The sequence below is a fragment of the Coenobita brevimanus genome, chromosome 10 (assembly GCF_032717465.1).
Source record: "Coenobita brevimanus isolate Jiangsu-jjx chromosome 10, ASM3271746v2, whole genome shotgun sequence".
Lineage (NCBI taxonomy): Eukaryota > Metazoa > Arthropoda > Malacostraca > Decapoda > Coenobitidae > Coenobita > Coenobita brevimanus.
This window is the reverse complement of record NC_136963.1, coordinates 1,191,201-1,210,626: the sequence shown is the minus strand read 5'-3', so window position 1 is coordinate 1,210,626 and position 19,426 is coordinate 1,191,201.

Sequence of the window (19,426 nt, the reverse complement as noted above, 5' to 3'; positions counted from 1 at the left end):
CAGGAGTGAGTATGGTGAATGAGCAAGGCAGGTGACTGTGTGTGTGTGTGTGTGTGTGTGTGTGTGTGTGTGTGTATCTCTTTGTAAGCGTCCGGATGTTTCTTATCAATGTGCGTCTCTCTCTCTCTCTCTCTCTCTCTCTCTGTTTCTATTTGTGTGTGTGTGTGTGTGTGTGTGTGTGTGTGTGTGTGTGTGTGTGTGTGTGTGTGTGTGTGTGTGTGTGTGCTTAAAGGCAGGAAATAAAAGAAATCCAGCGGGAAAATATTAGGCACAACTAGACAGAGCAGAAGAGGATATGAGGAGGGAGGAAAAGAGGAGGGGAAAAGAGAGGAGCTGGAGAGAGAGCAGTGAGCTGAGGAAAGAGTAAGTGACATTAGGAGAGAGGAAAGGGAAGAATGCTAGGTGGCGTTGTACAGGTCAACTCTAGAACTGTCTCTCACTCCCTGTATTTCCTACTGCCTATGATCTCCAGTCTTTCAAACGCAGTGTGTCCAGGCATCTCGATATGAACGCATCTTGAATCTGGCTCTCTGTTATCTTGTTTTTGTTTTTTCTTGGAGGGAACAGTCTTGCGGGCTCCTGGCCTTTGGTTTCTTCTTTCCTGCACAAATAAAAGGCCAAGTGTGGTTCCTTGAGGGTGTGGGTGATGTGGCGGCAGCATCAGAACCTTAGTGTTGGTGGCATACAAGACCCCAGTGTAGAAGTGGCGTAGGGACTGGCTGAGTTACCAGCCACTTTTGTGTTATCAGTGGCACCACACAATGTTTTTATGGCCTGTACTTCCTGCCACCATTCAACCACCGTCTGCCCGTAACTGGCTGACTGTGTGTTGGTAACTGTGTGTTGGTAACTGTGTGTTAGTAACTGTGTGTTGGTAACTGTGTGTTGGTAACTGATGGACTGTGTGTTGGTAACTGTGTGTTGGTAACTGTGTGTTGGTAACTGTGTGTTAGTAACTGTGTGTTGGTAACTGTGTGTTGGTAACTGATGGACTGTGTGTTGGTAACTGTGTGTTGGTAACTGTGTGTTGGTAACTGGCTGACTGTGTGTTGGTAACTGGTTGACTGTGTGTTGGTAACTGTGTGTTGGTAACTGTGTTGGTAACTGTGTGTTGGTAACTGTGTGTTGGTAACTGTGTGTTGGTAACTGTGTGTTGGTAACTGTGTGTTGGTAACTGGCTGACTGTGTGTTGGTAACTGTGTGTTGGTAACTGTGTGTTGGTAACTGGTGGACTGTGTGTTGGTAACTGTGTGTTGGTAACTGTGTGTTGGTAACTGTGTTGGTAACTGGTTGACTGTGTGTTGGTAACTGGTTGACTGTGTTGGTAACTGGTGGACTGTGTGTTGGTAACTGTGTGTTGGTAACTGGTTGACTGTGTGTTGGTAACTGTGTGTTGGTAACTGTGTGTTGGTAACTGTGTGTTGGTAACTGGGTAACTGTGTGTTGGTAACTGGTTGACTGTGTGTTGGTAACTGTGTGTTGGTAACTAGTGGACTGTGTGTTGGTAACTGGTGGACTGTGTGTTGGTAACTGTGTGTTGGTAACTGGTGGACTGTGTGTTGGTAACTGGTGGACTGTGTGTTGGTAACTGGTGGACTGTGTGCCGGTAACTGGTGGACTGTGTGCCGGTAACTGGGTAACTGTGTGTTGGTAACTGGGTAACTGTGTGTTGGTAACTGGTGGACTGTGTGCCGGTAACTGGTGGACTGTGTGTTGGTAACTGGTGGACTGTGTTGGTAACTGGGTAACTGTGTGTTGGTAACTGGTGGACTGTGTGCCGGTAACTGGTGGACTGTGTGTTGGTAACTGGTGGACTGTGTGCCGGTAACTGGTGGACTGTGTGTTGGTAACTGGTGGACTGTGTGTTGGTAACTGGTGGACTGTGTGCCGGTAACTGGTGGACTGTGTGTTGGTAACTGGTGGACTGTGTGTTGGTAACTGGGTAACTGTGTGTTGGTAACTGGTGGACTGTGTGCCGGTAACTGGTGGACTGTGTGTTGGTAACTGGTGGACTGTGTGCTGGTAACTGGTGGACTGTGTGCTGGTAACTGGTGGACTGTGTGCTGGTAACTGGTGGACTGTGTGCCGGTAACTGGTGGACTGTGTGTTGGTAACTGGTGGACTGTGTGCTGGTAACTGGTGGACTGTGTGCTGGTAACTGGTGGACTGTGTGTTGGTAACTGGTGGACTGTGTGCCGGTAACTGGTGGACTGTGTACTGGTAACTGGTGGACTGTGTGCCGGTAACTGGTGGACTGTGTACCGGTAACTGGTGGACTGTGTGCCGGTAACTGGGTCACTTTCTACACACAGTACTGTACGTCTGTGGTAAAGGGCCAGCTTATCAATGTTCAGGTGTTATTGTGGTATAGGTAAAGGTGAATCTGCCGCCAGGTGATGTACTGGGGTTGAACAGTGGCTGGAGAGACGCACCAGAGGATGAGAGAAAACTAACACTGGAAGCATACTAAATACTCCAAATATCAGACACATATGGCAGAGTGTACTGAAGGAAGTAGGTGGGGAGGGAGAGAGAGAGAGAGAGAGAGAGAGAGAGAGAGAAGGGAAACAATAAAATAACAAAGTAAGGAAGGGAGTAGATAATATTTCTAAACAATGGGTAAGCAAGGCCGCATAAAAAGGCCAATATGATACATAAGAGGGAGGCGTTAATATGGTAAAGGGCGTGGCTACAGCGAGACTGGACCATTATATTAACATTTCATGCAGTGTGCTGCAGCTGTGGTGTTGTGAGGCACCGATATTACACGATACTCCATTAAACACTGAACCATTTTGTACAACATCAGTGTTTAGCCTCACAGGGTATTCATATCTATTTTTTCATCGCCAGACATTACCATCTCATCCCTTCCTACTCATTCCTTTATTTTTTTACCTCCTACTCCTCCCTCCTTCCCTCCCTCCCTCCCTCCCTCCTTTTTTTTTTTCTACCTCCTACCCCTCCTTCTCTCCCTCCCTCTCCCCTTCCAGTCATCCCAGCCCAGGTTTATAATACTTATGTTCGTCGACCGCACCTGTGTCATGCAGGCAAATTCATCAACAGGTAACACACGTAGTTTTGCTAATTACTATGCGTGTCTTCCTGGTTCAGTGAGTGTCATTGTTTTCACTGAACAGGCTCTTGGGTGTCAGTGTAAGGCAGGAGGCAGCCGTGGGCCACGACTGGCAAAGGAAAAATTAACGACCAGAAGCAGACGACTAAGGCAAGTGCAAAGCGGAAAATGTACAAAGATATATAGAGGCAGGAAACTGACAAAATACGAGACAGCAGTTGACAAGGGAGAAAAGATTAACTTGAAAGCACTCAGACAGTGCATACCTCCGCCAGTGCTGGACCCGGATCCGACCCAAAATCAAATAAGTTCTTTCTTGGCCCATGGAGCATTCTTCCACAAAATTTCATTGACATTCATTGAGAACTTATACTCTGCGGGATACGTAGCATCCGGATCTGGATCCTGATCTGCCCCAAAATTGAATCAATTTTTTCTTGGCCCATGGCCCACCCTTCCCTAGAATTTCACTGGAGTCCATTGACAACTTTTGGTGATACCGTGTGAACAAACAGACAAACATAGGTGAATACATAACGTCCTCCAACTTCGTTGGCAGAAGTAAAAATATGAGAGACCAGTTGACAGGAAAATAAGGCAAAGTAAAGACATGGGAGAGGCAGGGGATTAGAGAAGGAGAAGCAGACTGTGACCTACAGACAGGAAGGGGGAAAAAAAAAAGACCGCCTCAGAAGGCAGCCACAAATGTAACTGGAAAACACTAAGAGAGCGCGTATCTCCGCCAATGCCATTGCCATTAAAAAGGATCTGGCTCCGGATCATTGGAGATATTGTGTGCAATACACAGGAGCCAGAGCCCACCCCAAATTTAATCAATTCTTTCTTGGCCCATGGCCCACCCTTCAAAAAATTTTCATTGAAATCCATTGAGAACTTTTGGAGATATGGTGTGGACAAACAGACATACATATGTGAATACATAACCCCCTCCAACTTCGTTGGCGGAGGTAACAAGGAAAAGGAAATAGGAGGGATGATGACAGGCACGGCTGACAGCCAAGGACACAGGAAATTAGATTAACTTTTTTTTCTCTGTGAGTATTTTCACTCTGGATCCTGCTCTTGTGTGTGTGTGTGTGTGTGTGTGTGTGTATTTTCTATATCATTCTTACCACTCTTACTCTTCCATCTACTTCTCTGTTTATTACTTGTATCCTCCTCACTCTCTTCCACGTCTCCACTCTCCACTCTCTCTTCTCCTCTCCCTTCCCTCCTCTCTTCTTTTCCACTCTCTACTCTCTCTTCTCCTCTCCTTTCCCTCCTCTCTTCTCCTTCTCCACTCTCTACTCTCTCTTGTCCTCTCCCTTCCCTCCTCTCTTCTTCTCCACTCTCTACTCTCTCTTCTCCTCTCCCTTCCCTCCTCTCTTCTTCTCCACTCTCTACTCTCTCTTCTCTCCTTTCCCTCCTCTCTTCTTCTCCACTCTCTACTCTCTCTTCTCCTCTCCTTTCCCTCCTCTCTTCTTCTCCACTCTCTACTCTCTCTTCCCCTCTCCCTTCCCTCCTCTCTTCTCCTTTTCCACCCTCTACTCTCTCTTCTCCTCTGTCTTCCTCTCTCTTTTCCGCTTCTCCACTCTCTAATCTCTCTTTTCCTCTCCTTTCCTCCCTCTCCTCTCCTGCTCCACTCTCTACTCTCTCTTTTCCTCTCCATTCCCCCTCCCTTCTCCTCCTGCCTTCTCTCTTCTCCTCTCTCTTCCTCCCAGCCATCATCACACAGTACTTCATTTCTCCCTCTTGTCCACCTTCCCTGCATCACCTAAATCATTTGTTTGTTTGTTTTCATGCACACATTGTATATTATAAGCATTTATTCACCACATGTTTTTCTCAGTCAGTCAGCAAGTTTCTGTCTCTGTCTGTCTATAACACTCTCTCTCTCTCTCTCTCTCTCTCTCTCTCTCTCTCTCTCTCTCTCTCTCTCTCTCTCTCTCTCTCATACACACAAAAAACACACACAAACAAATATACATACACATAAAAAAAAAACACAAACAAACAAACAAACACACAAGCACACGCCGAGCAAAACAAGCCTCTCTCTTGCTATCGTAGGCGAGGGTGGAATAAAACTATAAAATGAAATTATCACAATCTGTGTGGGGAAACACAGGAAGCAGAGCAGCGACGGTGTACAGTGGGTAAGGGAGGGGGAGGAGAGGAGGGGTAGTAGTGGGGGGAGGAGGGAAGAGATTGAGAGAGAGAGAGAGAGAGAGAGAGAGAGAGAGACAGACAGACAGACAGACAGACAGACAGACAGACAGAGGAGGGGGCTGGGAAGAGGGAAGGAGTACAAAGGAAAGCAAACAGCAACAGACCTTATGGTCCTTTCGAGGGTGTTAGGTACAGAGTAGACTATGACTACAAGATCTAATTCCACATGCTGAAGGATAAGGATAGTAAAGCAAGAAGGCTGCCCCCGCCTCCAAACCCTCCAGTTAAAACTGGTAAGAAAAAGTGAGAAAAACCACCATGCAGCATGGAAAAACTGACATGAAAATTTCATAGGAAACACTGAAAAGGAAAAGCTACATTCTATAATACATTATCTATAAGCTATAAGTGAGGAATGAAGGAAAGGGGCAGGGGAGAGAGAAGGGAAGGAGGAAGAAACAGTGAATGACTGAGGAAGGGAGGGGAGGGGAAGATAAAACAGAGTGGAGAAAGGCAGAGAAGGAGCAGCAAAGGGAGGGAGGAAGGTTGAATACAAGTGAAATGGAAGAAGGCAGAGTGACGGTGTGGGTGGAAGGGAGAGAACAGACTGAAAAAGGAGTGAGGTCAGTCGAGACAGGGAGACGGATGATGGGAAAGAGGGTGGATGACAGACAACACTATGAATAGGATCAGGGTGAGGAAGAAGGGAGGATGTACTGTAGGGTATGGGAGGGAGGGAGGAGGCTGGATGAGGGGGAAGGGACGAGGCAGGGTGAGGGGGCAGGGAGGAGGCTGAGTGAGGGGGAAGGGCTGGGGCAGGGTGAGGGGGCAGGGAGGAGGCTGAGTGAGGGGGAAGGGCTGGGGCAGGGTGAGGGGGCAGGGAGGGAGGAGGCTGAGTGATGGGGAATGGCTGGGGCAGGGTGAGGGGGCAGGGAGTGGGGGTTACAACATGAGGGGGCAGCGAGAGGCAGGAAGAGACACCAGAGTGTGACATCCATCACCGCAGTGATAGTCATCTGCACAACACATTTTGGTAGATCAGGACATTTCACGCCTTAGGTTAGTGCTGTTGCCAACACCTTCACAAAATGTATGGCAATAATTAGCCCTGACTGTGGTGGTAAAAAAGTTGATTACAGAAAGAGAGCAAGAGTGGACCAATGCATTAGCCTTTGTGTTGGCTGTGTCTTGTTTATTTTTAAGTTCTAGATTCTGCACTGTACAGTAAGTTACTTCTGTATTGAGGACAGTGTCACTGGCAGTGCTGTGTGTACGCATGTATCTGTGAATGCATATATATATATATATATATATATATATATATATATATATATATATATATATATATAACTATATATATATATACAGAGCGAGCGAGCAAGAGAGAGAGAGAGTGTTCGTGAGCTGGTCCTTAGTGTCCTCCCAATTTTTTTTTTTTTTTTTTTTTATACTTAGGAGAACGAAATTTTGCAGGAAGGTAGACGTGTACTTTGAACAGGTTTTGGGCAGGACTGGACCCGTAAAGAGGCCTATTTACACCTGGGTCAGGGGGCAGGGCAGCCTCTTCCCCAGTTTCTAAATTTCCTATAAACATAACAAGGTGTGGCTGGCAGGGTTTATTTTAAAAAAAAAAAAAAAAAAAAAAAAAAAAAAATCACGGTGGTAGACGGCCATCCCGGCGAGGTTTTAGGCAGAATGCAATCGCCAAGGACTGCCTCTGCGTACACCGAGGTACACGCCAACACCAACTAATTTTTACACACGGTGAGATCCCCTGGAGCTGCCCCGGCAGGCAGGATGTACCCTACGAGGGGGGGGGGGACACTCCTAAGTTAAACCAAGTTGTCTCTTAACTGCAAGACTAAAAGTTCAAAATCTTTTGTTGTTACAGGAACAGTTACATTTCACCAACTTGACTATGTAAATTGTCTACCACCATTGCTGTAATAATCTTCACTATTAGTAATGCATTTCCTCTTGGACATTCACTGGTTATTTCTGCTGCCAATACTGCAACTCATACACTGAATACATCTTAACATTATAACAACTGGTCAGGAAATAATACAAAGATGAGAAACGGGTCAATATATGTGTACTGTACATAATGCATGACTCTGTCTGCCCTTAAATTGACATTATTCCCAGTGATGGTGGAGGCAGGGATGGTGGTTGTTGTCGTTGAGGCAGGGGTAATGGTTGTTGTGGTGGTAGAGGCAAGGGTGATGGGCGTTGTGGTGGTAGAGGCAGGGATGATGGTTGTTGTGGTGGTAGAGGCAGGGATGATGGTTGTTGTGGTGGTAGAGGTAGGTGTGGTAGTGGTGGTGATCACAGTACTAACGTGCACGGTGACAGCGGGGATGTGGTAGTGGTGATTGTCCTAGTGATGATTACAGGCAACGTTGGTATGCATGGACAACATTTTCTGTTTTTACCCCGGTAACGACAGGTATCCATGCTATTATCTGTCTGTCTATCCATCTATCTACAGATCAGTAGATAGGTAGACATAGACATATACATAGACATATAGACTGACTAACAGATAAACAGACATAAAGACAGACAGTGAGACAGACAGATGGATAATGTTAAGGTGTGGCTTTAGGTCAAGTTGTATGGTGTTTACGGCATCAACAAGGTAGTAGGTTAGGGTGGTGCAGAGAGGTGCTACTATGGCAGTGTTGTGGGGCCAAGGCGCGGTAGCTGGCCTGGCACAACACTCCGGCGGGGACATCTTCCTCATTTACCAAGTTGTCAAATTCTGGCCTGAGATACTGCTCCTACATACCTCTATACAAAGCTGATCCTCTTGGCGGCTATCCCTTACCCATTTGCCCTGCACCACGCCAGGTTACGAACCTTGTTTCAGTCCTAGCTAGTTGCAGTCTGCCCCAGGACGGCGGCTACTTGCTTGTGGTCGATGGCTCTGCTCGGCCACACAGACCAACAGACAGGAACAACAACAGCAACAACATTCTATCAGTTTTGCCATAACATCTCCCACATACTTCTTTAATACCTCCCACCACCAGAACAAAGGCAGGCTGAGTTTGGTACAAACTTTTCTCAGCAAAAAATAATCGTTGGGAGATTGTGAAATGTGAGTTTTTCCCTTGCCTCTGATACCTGTGTTGATATACAACAAAGAGTATGCCTTACCCAGAGTACAGTATGTGAACCTGCCTGGGTATCCTCCTACATACCAGTTTATTAGCCTGTGTTTTCACACTGTATCTTGACCCAGTAAAGTCTCTCCTGCCTAACACCCTACCACAACTTGTCCTGCCATTTATTTAACACTTCATTATTTTCCTACTTCACTATACTCCCTTTACCTTAACTTGGCACAGATTTGCATCCTTTTGCGGCTTATTCCACGCAGAATAAGGCAATACTATGGCTCTACATCCCTTCCGTAGCACTTCTTCATGACTAGCATCATACTGTGCTGTTAATCTCTTGCTACAACCAGTAATGAAGATGGACAGATGGCAGTTTTAGGCCAAGTTAGAGTAAAAAAGGTATAGTATATCCGTTGCCAACGTTACCATTTCATTAGTGTACCAGGCCATTATTTTCTGTTTTCCTTAATTCACAAATAAATCAGTTCATTTAACCTCTTACTTGTGTCCCAGCAGATATATAGTTTACCAGTGTATTAATTATCTACTTTACTAGTGTACTATTTCATTAATGTACGAGTTCATTAGTGTACTATTTCACTAGTTGCTTCGTTGATGCTGTTACCAGTCTGCCACTTTACTACTTCATCAGTTGTCCAGGTCATTAGTTTACCCGTTGTTCAGGTGCCAAGGTACACCATTCCATAGTTGTCCAGTTCACTAGATGACCATTTGACTGGTGTTGGGGTTCACCAGAGTATTAGTTTACTAGTACATGAGTTTACCAGTCCATTAGTTAACCAGTTGTTTAGTTTACCAGTCCATTAGTTAACCAGTTGTTTAGTTTACCAGTCCATTAGTTAACCAGTTGTTTAGTTTACCAGTACATTAGTTAACCAGTTGTTTAGTTTACCAGTCCATTAGTTAACCAGTTGTTTAGTTTACCAGTCCATTAGTTAACCAGTTGTTTAATTTACCAGTCCATTAGTTAACCAGTTGTTTAGTTTACCAGTACATTAGTTAACCCGTTGTTTAGTTTACCAGTCCATTAGTTAACCAGTTGTTTAGTTTACCAGTACATTAGTTAACCAGTTGTTTAGTTTACCAGTACATTAGTTAACCAGTTGTTTAGTTTACCAGTACATTAGTTAACCAGTTGTTTAGTTTACCAGTACATTAGTTAACCAATTGTTTAGTTTACCAGGTCAGTGTACTGCCAGTACATTAGCTGTAGTTCTTTTACACTAATTTGGCCCAGATTTTTTTTCTTTTGGAGCTTATTTCACGTAGTTCAGTGACAGAAACGGACAATACTGCAGCTCTACATCATTCTCACAGCACTTCTTTGTGACTAACACCATATTCGAGACTTAATTTATTGTTATAACTCGGCACTGATGCTGGGGCGATGGAAATTTGAGGCCAAGTTAGAGTAACAAGGGTATAGGGCACAGCACAAGCCCTGCCACCAAGTCAGATATCTGGGTAAGCAGGATGGCCGTCTATTTTGGGCTGTGATCTGAAGCGATAAAACCCAACGCCTCCACTGAATGGCTGTGGCCACTCAGTAAAATAGCGTGTTGACTCAGTGAATTAGTGGTGAGTCAGTAAGTATGGTGAGTCAATGAATGGACAGGGTGACTCAGTAAAATAGCGTGTTGACTCAGTGAATCAGTGGTGAGTCAGTAAGTATAGTGAGTCAATGAATGGACAGGGTGACTCAGTAAAATAGCGTGTTGACTCAGTGAATTAGTGGTGAGTCAGTAAGTATGGTGAGTCAGTGAATGGACAGGGTGACTCAGTAAAATAGCATGTTGACTCAGTGAATTAGTGGCGAGTCAGTAAGTATGGTGAGTCAATGAATGGACAGGGTGACTCAGTAAAATAGCTTGTTGACTCAGTGAATTAGTGGTGAGTCAGTAAGTATGGTGAGTCAATGAATGGACAGGGTGACTCAGTAAAATAGCTTGTTGACTCAGTGAATTAGTGGTGAGTCAGTAAGTATGGTGAGTCAATGAATGGACAGGGTGACTCAGTAAAATAGCTTGTTGACTCAGTGAATTAGTGGTGAGTCAGTATGGTGAGTCAATGAATGGACAGGGTGACTCAGTAAAATAGCTTGTTGACTCAGTGAATTAGTGGTGAGTCAGTATGGTGAGTCAATGAATGGACAGGGTGACTCAGTAAAATAGCTTGTTGACTCAGTGAATTAGTGGTGAGTCAGTATGGTGAGTCAATGAATGGACAGGGTGACTCAGTAAAATAGCGTGTTGACTCAGTGAATTAGTGGTGAGTCAGTAAGTATGGTGAGTCAATGAATGGACAGGGTGACTCAGTAGTGTGGTGAGTTTTTTAATGTTGTGGCACAAAGGATGTTTTGGGTCAGTGAGTCAGTGTGGTACATGAGTGTGGTGAATGATGGGTGAGTCAGTGTGTGAGTGTGGTGGGTCAGTGTGGTACATGAGTGTGGTGAATGATGGGTGAGTCAGTGTGTGAGTGTGGTGGGTCAGTGTGGTACATCAGTGTGGTGAATGATGGGTGAGTCAATATGTGAGTGTGGTGGGTCAGTGTGGTACATCAGTGTGGTGAATGATGGGTGAGTCAGTGTATGAGTGTGGTGGGTCTGACAGTCAGTGTGTGAGTGTGGTGGGTCAGTCAGTCAGTGTGGTCAGTCAGCCAGTCAGTTTGGTAAGGTAGCGAGTGCATGTCACCAGGCAGTGTAAGAGTGCTGAGTCAGTGGGTCAGTGTGGTGAGTCAGTGAATGAGTTGTGAGTCAGTCAGTGTGGTGACTTGGTAAATGAGTGATGAGTTATATCACGAGGCAGTGTAAGAGTGCTGAGTCAGTGGATCAGTGTGGTGAGTCAGTGAATGAGTTGTGAGTCAGTCAGTCAGTGTGGTGAGTCGGTAAATGAGTGATGAGTTACTGAGTGAATGTGTTGCATGAGTGAGTGAGTGAGCCATTGTTGTTGAAGTGAATCCTAATGTTGCAGTGATGGCGTCTGGTGGTGGTGGTGGTGTGGTGGCGGTGTGGTGGTGGCTGATGTTGCTGTGCCACACCATGCAGATACACCGCATCGCAGCAATACGTAAGTTACTGTATTATTACTACACTACACCTGTCTGCCTTACCATCACACCTGTCTTCCGTACCATCACACCTGTCTGCCTTACCATCACACCTGTCTGCCTTACCATCACACCTGTCTGCCTCACCATCACACCTGTCTGCCTTACCATCACACCTGTCTGCCTCACCATCACACCTGTCTGCCTCACCATCACACCTGTCTGCCTTACCATCACACCTGTCTGCCTCACCATCACACCTGTCTGCCTTACCATCACACCTGTCTGTCTTACCATCACATCTGTCTGCTTTACTATCACACCTGTCTGCCTCACCATCACACCTGTCTGCCTCACCATCACACTTGTCTGCCTCACCATCACACCTGCCTGCCTACACTGGCCTGACACGTGGCTGCCTTGCCATGCCACGTGTCATACACTGTACTCACCTAGGGTAGGTATTACATGGCAGGCAGCTCATGCCAGGTATCATGGCCAGTGCACTGGGTATTATCCTCGTCCAAGCTGCTCTGTTACAACCTACCACCACTCTAGCTGGCCCTCCTTCAGCCACAGTTGCCACACCACCACACTCCTTGGCCGCCCTTATTGCTGGCTTCCTGTGGCCGCCACTGCCCTGGCCCTCGCCTACCACCTTGCCATATACCTCACCTAGCACAATAATAATAATAATAATAATAATAATAATAATAATAATAATCAGTAGTAGTAGTAGTAGTAGTGGTGCAGGTATCACTGCCATGGAGTATAGATGTTAATGATGTTTCAGAGACACCTGGCCATCCCAGCACACCTACTGGACCTTCTGACCCTTCAGATCCCTTCCCTAACTTCTCTTCTGTCTCACCTCAACATTCCCCTCATCCTTCCTCCAACCCTTCTCTTGACCCTTCCTCCAACCCTTCTCTTAATCCTTCCTCCAACCCTTCTCTTAATCCTTCCTCCAACCCTTCTCTTGACCCTTCCTCCAATCCCTTTCATAACACCTATCCAAGTACTTCTGTTCACCCTCCTAACCCCTCTCCCAAACCTGTCCCTAACCCCTCTCCCAAACCTGTCCCTAACCCCTCTCCCAAGCCTGTCCCTAACCCCTCTCCCAAGCCTGTGCCTAACCCCTCTCCCAAGCCTGTCCCTAACCCCTCTCCCAAGCCTGTCCCTAACCCCTCTCCCGAGCCTGTCCCTAACCCCTCTCCCAACCCTTCTAACCTCTCTCCTGCATCTTCACTTAAACACTCACCTAATCCCTCACCAATACCAGTACCTAGCCCCTCCACCAAGCCCCATCCTGCCTCCTTTCCTAGCCTCTTTCCTAGCCCATCGCCCAATCCCTCACCAATCCCAGTGCACAGCCCCTCCACCAAGCCATCTGCAGACCCCATCACTGAACCAGACAACTCTACAGCTGCCAACCCTCCTAAAAAAGGTTAGTTGTGTGAGTCAAAGCAAAGGCAGAGGGGCTGAGAGGCAGGGTGGAGGAAGGGTGGACGAAGGGTGTGGGAAGGGTGGAGAGAAAGGAGAATGAGGGAAGAGAAGGATAAGAGGGAGGGTGAGTGAAGGCAAGGATAAGAGGGAGGGTGAGGGAAGGCAAGGATAAGAGGGAGGGTGAAGGAAGGCAAGGATAAGAGGGAGGGTGAGGGAAGGGAGGATGTGAGGAAGGAGGAGGTGGAAAGAAAGGGAAGGGAGGGTGTGAGGGAGGGAGGAGGGGGAGGGTAAGAGAAGGGAGGGTGTGAGGGAGGGAGGAGGGGGAGGGTAAGGGAAGGGAGGGTGTGAGGGAGGGAGGAAGGGGAGGGTAAGGGAAGGGAGGGTGTGAGAGAGGGAGGAGGGGGGAAAGGAAAGGAGGGTGTGAGGGAGGGAGGAGGGGGAGGGTAAGGGAAGGGAGGGTGTGAGGGAGGGAGGAGGGGTAGGGTAAGGGAAGGGAGGGTGTGAGAGAGGGAGGTGGGGGAGGGTAAGGGAAGGGAGGGTGTGAGGGAGGGAGGAGGGGGAGGGTAAGGGAAGGGAGTGTTGTCCCTACACCCCAGGGTGACAGGGAGGAGGGAGTTAGTGGGCATTAGGGAATGACGAGTGGAAGAGAGAATGGGAATGGGGGGGGAGGCAGTGGAAGGGAGGGTAAGGGAAGGAAAAGTAAAGGGAAGGGAGAAGACAGAGGAAGGAGGTTTAAAAGAGGGTACAGAGAGGCTACTGGAATGAAAGTGAGGAGATGGAGAGGAGGGGGGGAAAGTGAGAGGGGTGAGGGAATGCAGGATGAGGTGAGGAGGGATGGAGATAGGAGGGAAAGGCAGGTGGTGAGAGGAAGGCTGAGGGGCCTGGGTTGAAAGGATGGGGTGAGAGGGAGTAGGAAAGGGGGTTTAAAGGAAAGGGGTAAAAGGGAGGTGTGAGAGGGAGATTGAGAGGGTGTTAGGGTAGTGGTGTGTCAGTGTGGTAAGGGATGGATTAAGAGACGCCTTTAAGATTGATATGTAATTGGATTATCAGTCGTTATAAACACCCTCACTTTGGTTGGTGGGTTTAGCTATTTTATTCTGCATAACGTCATTCAGTTTTGTTGATCCCAGTGATATGGTAAAGTCAAAGACTAAAATAACTGTCCGTAGTCAGCCTTTCACTGCTGCTGGTACATCTAAACGGTTATTTTGGCTAACACCACATTATTTATTTAGCCAAGAGAAAATGACCCCTGAAAAATTGCTAAGGAGTCCACAGTTATCGCTTTTCCTGGTCTTCCTTTCAGAATGCCACAAAGTCTCGGTGCCAACACGTCCCAACGGTCACCCAGTGGCACTCAGGAAGAAAGACAAGGAGGAGATGCTTGAAGCCGAGTTTGAGCTTCACCAGTCTGTAACAAATGCCGCCTCTGATCTAGCGTTCGTAGTCAGAACTTTATCAAATAGGTCTGTCGAGGCTGCTCTTATTATAACCTTGAGTGCTGACGAGTCTGCTGACGTGGACGCCGCAGAGTTCCAGTGTTTTGATAAGAGTGGTGAAAACTCAACGCTGACCCTCACCATCAACACTGTCCCCACCACCCCTGCAACCACCACCACCCCTGCAACCACCACCAGCCCTGCAACCACCGACAACTCTACCGAGCCTGACAACAGCGCACAGGTGGTGACTCGCAGGATCAAAATTCAGGTTAGTTGTGGTGTTGTGGGTTCAGAGGCAGCTCTGTGTGTGTGTGTGTGTGTGTGTGTGTGTGTGTGTGTGTGTGTGTGTGTGTGTGTGTGTGTGTGTGTGTGTGTGTGTGTGTGTGTGTGTGTAACAATTAACACTGGTATAAATGTAATAATTCTGACATAAAGTCCAGCACATCAGTACTAATGAAGGCACTCGAGTGTGAAATAGTAAGATGTTGCCACAATATCCAGTGATGTCTCACAGTTGTTTAATGCCTTCAGTGCCATGATGTAGCCTTGTAGGTTCTTCTTGCTGCCTTCACACCATTGGACTGAATCAAGATAAGTACCTTATACTGAACACTTTAATGAAGGATGCACCAAATCCCTCGAGGTGCAAAAGGCTTTCCCATACTAAATGAAATCGGGTGAAGGTTGCAAGAAAATGCGAGAAATACATTACCGGCTTAAAGGGGTCAAACGCCCCATGCCACTAATACATAATATTTTGTTCTTACTGCAGGTGGAGCGAGAACAGATGAAGGTCAGTGTGACCAACGGGGACCAGATCACAGAGACGGAGCCAGGCAAGTGCCCATTCCTCTCCTTGGAGTTCCCTGACCTGTCCCTGCAGGTGACATGTCTGCCTGGTGGTTCCTGTGGGTCCATGACTTACTGCACGACACGTGAGTATTACCACATATCTCACCACTGCCTACAACACCACCACCAGGGACTGTGTTGTATACTGGGCATACTGTATAGACTGTACTCAGGCCACAAACTGACACATGAAACCACCAGCCACGTTCTCTCTCTCTCTCTCTCTCTCTCTCTCTCTCTCTCTCTCTCTCTCTCTCTCTGTACAGATGCCACACATTGTCACAGGATACCACCATTCCCCCCCTCTCCCTCTCTTTATCTATCAATCTATCCATCTCTGCTGCCATCATCATCATCATCCAGACCTCTGTTCCCACCTGGTATGAAGTAGGGTTCAGAGTGCCAAAACTCAGTGATAAAAGGATAAGGTAAGCAAAGGTGATGCTAATTAACGGGCCACACTCACATTCACTGACCATTTAAGCCCCAGACTCCTGACTCCACCCCACAGGCCTAAACACCCACACTTACACTCCACCCCACAGGCCTAAACACCCACACTTACACTCCACCCCACAGGCCTAAACACCCACACTTACACTCCACCCCACAGGCCTAAACACCCACACTTACACTCCACCCCACAGGCCTAAACACCCACACTTACACTCCACCCCACAGGCCTAAACACCCACACTTACACTCCACCCCACAGGCATAAACACCCACACTTACACTCCACCCCACAGGCCTAAACACCCACACTTACACTCCACCCCACAGGCCTAAACACCCACACTTACACTCCACCCCACAGGCCTAAACACCCACACTTACACTCCACCCCACAGGCCTAAACACCCACACTTACACTCCACCCCACAGGCCTAAACACCCACACTTACACTCCACCCCACAGGCATAAACACCCACACTTACACTCCACCCCACAGGCCTAAACACCCACACTTACACTCCACCCCACAGGCCTAAACACCCACACTTACACTCCACCCCACAGGCCTAAACACCCACACTTACACTCCACCCCACAGGCCTAAACACCCACACTTACACTCCACCCCACAGGCCTAAACACCCACACTTACACTCCACCCCACAGGCCTAAACACCCACACTTACACTCCACCCCACAGGCCTAAACACCCACACTTACACTCCACCCCACAGGCATAAACACCCACACTTACACTCCACCCCACAGGCATAAACACCCACACTTACACTCCACCCCACAGGCATAAACACCCACACTTACACTCCACCCCACAGGCATAAACACCCACACTTACACTCCACCCCACAGGCCTAAACACCCACACTTACACTCCACCCCACAGGCCTAAACACCCACACTTACACTCCACCCCACAGGCATAAACACCCACACTTACACTCCACCCCACAGGCCTAAACACCCACACTTACACTCCACCCCACAGGCCTAAACACCCACACTTACACTCCACCCCACAGGCATAAACACCCACACTTACACTCCACCCCACAGGCCTAAACACCCACACTTACACTCCACCCCACAGGCATAAACACCCACACTTACACTCCACCCCACAGGCCTAAACACCCACACTTACACTCCACCCCACAGGCCTAAACACCCACACTTACACTCCACCCCACAGGCCTAAACACCCACACTTACACTCCACCCCACAGGCATAAACACCCACACTTACACTCCACCCCACAGGCATAAACACCCACACTTACACTCCACCCCACAGGCCTAAACACCCACACTTACACTCCACCCCACAGGCCTAAACACCCACACTTACACTCCACCCCACAGGCATAAACACCCACACTTACACTCCACCCCACAGGCCTAAACACCCACACTTACACTCCACCCCACAGGCCTAAACACCCACACTTACACTCCACCCCACAGGCCTAAACACCCACACTTACACTCCACCCCACAGGCATAAACACCCACACTTACACTCCACCCCACAGGCATAAACACCCACACTTACACTCCACCCCACAGGCATAAACACCCACACTTACACTCCACCCCACAGGCATAAACACCCACACTTACACTCCACCCCACAGGCATAAACACCCACACTTACACTCCACCCCACAGGCCTAAACACCCACACTTACACTCCACCCCACAGGCCTAAACACCCACACTTACACTCCACCCCACAGGCCTAAACACCCACACTTACACTCCACCCCACAGGCCTAAACACCCACACTTACACTCCACCCCACAGGCCTAAACACCCACACTTACACTCCACCCCACAGGCCTAAACACCCACACTTACACTCCACCCCACAGGCATAAACACCCACACTTACACTCCACCCCACAGGCATAAACACCCACACTTACACTCCACCCCACAGGCATAAACACCCACACTTACACTCCACCCCACAGGCATAAACACCCACACTTACACTCCACCCCACAGGCCTAAACACCCACACTTACACTCCACCCCACAGGCCTAAACACCCACACTTACACTCCACCCCACAGGCATAAACACCCACACTTACACTCCACCCCACAGGCCTAAACACCCACACTTACACTCCACCCCACAGGCCTAAACACCCACACTTACACTCCACCCCACAGGCATAAACACCCACACTTACACTCCACCCCACAGGCCTAAACACCCACACTTACACTCCACCCCACAGGCATAAACACCCACACTTACACTCCACCCCACAGGCATAAACACCCACACGTACACGCTTCATACCATTTGTCACCTACACCCACACATACTTACTGGTGATAGCTTGTCATAACAGCTTGTAGTCGAGAACTGTGAGGTGAAAGGCGCCAATTTTAACCACTTAAGTAAGGAGAGGGAGAGAGAGAGAGAGTCATTTACTTTGTGTCTTAGGAAGTGTGCAATGTCTCTCTCTCTCTCTCTCTCTCTCTCTGCCATAAAATGCCACAGATCAAGCACCACACTTGAGAATGGGTCTTCACATAGTGTAGTAGTTGCACTGAATGTGGGTGTACGTGTATCACTTTCATGAATAACATTTTTACTTGCACAGCCAAGGACTTTTAAATTGTGTTGTGCCATAATACTTTGTCTAATTTTGGTTCCTTGTTCACTAACATTTAACTTAAACGCGCCATTCCTTCCTTCATTCTCCGTTACCAAATGTAACTTATAAACGCCATTCTTCCTGCCTTCATTCCTCGTAAGTGAAATAAGCTTCTCCCAAACCTTACTTCTAACATCATTCTTACGCCAACATCTAACATCCATCCTTCCCCTGCTGCTAACAAACCTTTCCTTGTCCCCCTAACTGCCCCTGTCTCCTCTAAATCCCCTCCCCTCTATTTCTTACCTTCTCCCTCCCTCTACTTTCAACCCCCCTTCTCTCGTCTACTTCCAACATTCCTTTCCCTTCTACCTCTAACCTTCTCATAACCTATGCTCTTAACTTACCCTTTCACCTGCTCTGACCCTCCTGCTTCCTATGTTCCTAACATCACACTCTCCTGCCACGTCCCTGTATCCAGATTTCCTCCACTCTTTCTACTAAGCCCCCTCTTTCACCCTAACCATCTTCCCCTCCTACCCCTATCCCTAGCCGTCTACCCCTTCCCTAATTCCAACCCCCTCCTCACCTCCCTCCATTTGCTGATAACCCTGTTAACTCATCCCTTGCTTTTAACCTCATTCCCTCCTCCTTGTTATCATAACCCCACCGTTCCCCGCTCCACATGCACTAACCCTGCTTTCTCTTTCCCTCCCATGCTCTCACAGGCCTCACCTAACCCCTGCGGCAGCCTTCCCCCCCTCACCTGACTCGGCCCTTACGTGCCTCTGACTCAGCCCTTCCTTGTATCTAACCTTCCGTCCCTTACGCTAACCTTGGCCCTCTCCTAATAAGCTTGCCCTCCCCTGTTAACAGCCCAGCCTTCTCCTTCCCACCACTCAGCCAGTCTTGTACACACCACTGCGCTTGCCTTTTTGTGGTGATATCTAGTCTTTACAAGCCCCAAACTCTGCCAGCTCTGTCCCAAACTCCTTCCCCTGCCCCAAACTCTGTCTTCCCCTGCCCCAAACTCCTTCCCCTGCCCCAAACTCTGCCAGCTCTGCCTCAAACTCCTTCCTCTGCCCCAAACCCTGTCTTCCCCTGCCCCAAACTCCTTCCCCTGCCCCAAACTCCTTCACTTGCCCCATACTCCGCCTTCCCCT